This window comes from Octopus bimaculoides, chromosome 25 (genome assembly GCF_001194135.2).
Source record: "Octopus bimaculoides isolate UCB-OBI-ISO-001 chromosome 25, ASM119413v2, whole genome shotgun sequence".
Classification (NCBI taxonomy): Eukaryota; Metazoa; Mollusca; class Cephalopoda; order Octopoda; family Octopodidae; genus Octopus; species Octopus bimaculoides.
The window spans coordinates 76,850-81,397 of record NC_069005.1 but is presented as its reverse complement, the minus strand read 5'-3'; the positions used below and the strand labels follow the sequence as shown (position 1 = coordinate 81,397).

The following is a 4,548-nucleotide window of genomic DNA, read 5'->3' as shown; positions in this document are numbered from 1 at the left end:
TGTGTGTGTGTGTGTGTGTGTGTGTGTGTGTGTGTGTGTGTGTGTGTGTGTGTGTGTGTGTGTGTGTGTGTATGTATGTATGTGTATATAAATAGATAGATATGCATATTATAACATATATATCTTCATTTGAATGAGCAGTGTCTTTGTTTTTATGCATGAGTGTTTATCAGCCAAAGCTGTAAACATACGCGAAAAAAATCGATAAATCATTACTTTCGAAAAAAAGTATATATTACTTATATTTGTGATTCCGCCCAAGTCGTCAGCAGCTTCCCTGTTACCATGGTAAATGTATTACACTAAAGAAGCCTGTAACCAACGAGGCTATTGCTGATCAAATTTGATATAAATTTTACAAAAATAGAATCACATAAAGGTAAATATAGCTGGAATACAAGGGACGAAGGTCGTGATGTTTACATTGGTCTCTGGTGTGTCACTTGGAATAGGCTGACGTATAGATAAATAGGTAATATGTGTGTGTTGGTGTATGTTTCTGTGTCTAGCTGACTACAAATATGTTTATACGCACATATATATATATGTATATACATACATACACATTAATGCACCATGAAAGTGATAGAGTAGTATCCCAAAATGAAGGACATAGATTGCAATGAATGGTACTTACAGGGTTTTATGACCACAAGTGTTCTAACCGTGGCCATCACGTATTTTTCTTTTTATTCATAGTGTACTCAGAACAATAATATCTAATGTGATCTGGGTTCCTTTTTTTTTTAAGAATGTAACTATCCCTTCTTGAACGTGAAACTCTGAGTAACAGTGTATGAAGATTTTTCAGCATTAGTAAGAGGCTAAAGATATGTATTTCTATGCATATATATTTTCCTCTTTCTATTACTACACCTATATGATATACATACATGCATGTATACCGTAGACACGTGTGTGAGTATAAATGTACAAGCTTACTTCTTCATGTACGCATGTATATATGCCTGCATGTATGTGCGTACCCATATATACAGTATGAATATGATGGGGAATACTTTTTTTCCTTTAAGCTCTGCAAGGAACATTAGTAAACCTCCAAAAACCTTTATAAATATTATAAAATGAGAGCAGTCATGTTTTCGATACAATATATGTGCGAGTGTGTGTGTGTGTGTGTGTGCTTTTGTATACATGCATTCCCATGTGCATATATATACACACACACATGTGCGTGCGTTTGGCTTTACACACGAGAGAAAGGGTATTCAATATACGTAATTGTTTATGTATAAGTATGTTTGCGTGTGTGTATGTATTTATTTATAAACACGCGCGTGCGCGCGCGCCGACTTAAGGATGTGCTTGTCTAATTGTAAATGCTGTTGGCCGTTTTCTGCCAAATCAGTAACTGTAGTGAATTGGAGTTCTCTCATGAAAAACACATTAAGTTGCTGGAATAATTCCAACAGAAATTATTGGGAATTTATAACTTTAGTTTTGATCTCTGTATTTTGTTTGTTTTTGTGAACATATATCTAATAATGCTCTGATGTTGAGCTGTGATGTTGTGGCGGTGGTGGTGGTTGTGGTGGTGGTGGTGGTTATGATGGTACTATTTTATTATGGGTCGGTGTGTTATATATCTATGTATCCTGTGAGATCGCACGATAATTCTTGCCTCTGCTGCTGCTGCTGCTGTTTCTGTTGATGTTGGCGCTGGTAGTAGTTGTGGCTGTGTTGGTTGTGGTTTTGGTGGTAGTGGTGGTTTACATTGAGTAAATTTGGTGAGTAGGATGTGACTAAGTGCAACAGGATATGATGCTTGCATCTTGTGATATTGTTTGTGTGCTGTGTTTGTTGTATTGGGTTGTTGTGATGCTGTGGTGATGTGTTGTGGTCTGGTCTACTCTTCTATGGTGGCGTGTTTTATGATGTGGTCTGATCTGCTCTGGTCTTTGTTTTATATCGTACGGTTGTATAATTCAATCGATGATCAAAAGTGACATGGCAGAATTTGATATTCATCTTTTTGTTGTAAAATATATAATTTATGATGGTTGTTTTTATTTAGCATCCAGGTCAGCAAGCATCCAACAGATCAAAGGCAGTCCTAATGTGACCATTCTGTCCTTTATTCAATCAGTGTATTTAACAGACATTTTCGGAAGAGTTTGATCATTTTAAAGACAGCAGATAATGATTTGAAGGCTGTTTAGCTTTTATTTCTAGCAGATGGATCGGTCACATACAAGCTCCGTGCGTCTTTTAAATGAAAACTATGGTGATGTTTATTTTGTTATTACCGTTGTTGTTGTTGTTGTTGTTGAAGAAGAAGATAAAAGAAAAGAAAAGAAGAAAAAGATGATGATGACGGTGGTGATGATCAGTCCGGCTCAATAATTAAAGATTATCGCAGCCATGACTATCCTGTTTCTCCTTTTTTTTTTTTCGCTATCTTATTTTGCTGCTACATTCTGAACCACTCTATTACCCCAATGTTATGATACCACTCTATTACCATTTCTGTTATGATACCGTGATGGGGACAATAGTGTTGTTATATCTATCAGATCATGAGGTCATATAGACACTCACTCATTTAGGGCCAAACAACAAGTCTTATAATTGATCCTGTTCTACAATCAGTTCACCAAACGTGAACCCAAAGGTCCTGGATAAAACATTGAATTTGGCTGCCACTTCAGCCTTCATCACCCTCCTCACCATCCGCTTCGTATCCATCCTCTCTATGTGGCCAAACCACCTCAACATTCGTCTAGAAAAAGGTAACAAAATATATACGTGTGTGTGTGTGTGTGTGTGTGTGTGTGTGTACGCGGGCGCCCCTCCGCATACAAGTATAAGCCCGGCACAGTGTAAGTTGGATGTATGCTTGGATACACAAATATAACAACAACAACAATAATAATCTTTTCTTCAATAGGGACAACACCTGACATTTTGGGGAAGCGGGCTAGTCCATTACAGCAACCTCGGTGCGAACTGGTGCCTATCTAATCGACACAGAAAGGATGAAAGACAAGTTCGACCTCGGCGGAATTTGAATTCAGAACGTAAGGGCGTACGAAATGTCACGAAGCATTTTGCCCGGTGTGCTAACGATTCTGCCAGCTCGGTGCCATCATCATCATCATCATCATCATCATCATCATCATCATCATCATCATAATAATAATAATATGTGTCGATAAGCCAGCTGGAGGAGATGTTCTCCTGGGGCTAAAAGCAACAGTAACATCCACCCTTAGGGGTCAGCCACATTTAAATGGCAAATATACTTCACTTTATCGTGCAGTTACTGTTAACACCTCGTTCAGAGATTTAACATTGCTTATATATATATATATATATATATATACACACACACACCAACATTTTCCAGCCTGGAGTCTTCAAACCCGTCTTTTGTTCCGAGAGCTAAGTTCAAAACTTGTTGAGTAGACAGACCTCTTATGAGTCTAAGATCCTTGGAAAGATTCACTTAAATATAAGGTTCCCCTGATAATGAAAATATTAGGGACACCTCTGCTATAAGTTGTTTCTAACCAGTATCAGAGTAGCAGGTTAAAGAAAATGTGACATGAAAATGTTCCAACGCCTCAATAACCGTGAAGTACTTTCTACGATTTGTTTTCTATAACCGTTTTCTGCAACAATATTTATATAAAATAAGTTCTTTTCACGGTAGAACTCGATTCAATAGCACTATGTACAAACTCTATATTATCTAGCAATCAAATCCACCATTGTTTGATCACCGATGAATTATGAAGGCTCACCTTGTACCTCCTAGCTTACTGATTTCTGTTTCCAACGACAAATCTCTGTCTTGTCCAATATCTTCCTCTGAATCTATTCCAGCCACTTTCAGAATCTATCATGTCGGCTTTGCCACAAACCATCTAGACCTGTCCATTCTAATTCCACTCATATAATTTATTAAATATATAGATAACTCTTTGAATATATAAACAGCTATCTGCAATTTATTAATCTTGTAATTAGTATTTTGAGCTAAGTCTCCCTGACAACATATTTTCCATTTCCTTTAAACAGATTGTTGGACCCTGTAGCTGAGTCAGATTTGATGCGACAAGAAATTCTGGACTTACCAAACGAATTTACGTCACCTACACCAAAGCAGGATTATCGAAATTAGCTCCATTGCAAAGTTCGGTCTCTCAAGTCGGCGGCATATTCTGTGTAGAGTCATAAGGAATTACATTCCATCTAGCTGTAAGTACTAGAATATTATATATATATAAATAGATAGATATACATGTATGCACATATATATATATATATATATGCGAGTAAAAATAAATACAAAAAAAAGGGGTTTTGTATGATTGTGTATAGAGGAATATATTATTTTGTTTAAAAGAGTTCCAACACTGTCTGTTTTTTATGTTTTATTTATATTCCTGCAAAACCAATGTGGGATATAGAATATGGAATATACAATATATAATATAATATACAATATATAATATAAAATAAAAATGGATGGTACAATGAAATAAAGTATTGAATGTCTTATTGAATATATGGAATATGTCTTAT

The 4,548-nt window shown here is 36.1% G+C and overlaps 1 protein-coding gene across 2 annotated transcripts in view; it reads left to right on the top strand.

Annotated features, from left to right (window-relative positions):
- The window catches only part of LOC106871701 (G-protein coupled receptor dmsr-1), a 159,976-nt gene that overhangs the window by 135,752 nt on the left and 19,676 nt on the right, over positions 1 to 4,548 (top strand). The window contains exon 3 of one of the 2 annotated variants that reach the window (XM_052976690.1): positions 4,042 to 4,221. The exons of the other annotated variant lie outside the window; for it this stretch is intronic. The gene's annotated coding sequence lies outside the window, so the exon portion shown is untranslated. The remainder of the gene's footprint in view (positions 1 to 4,041; positions 4,222 to 4,548) is intronic. 2 annotated transcript variants of the gene reach the window in all.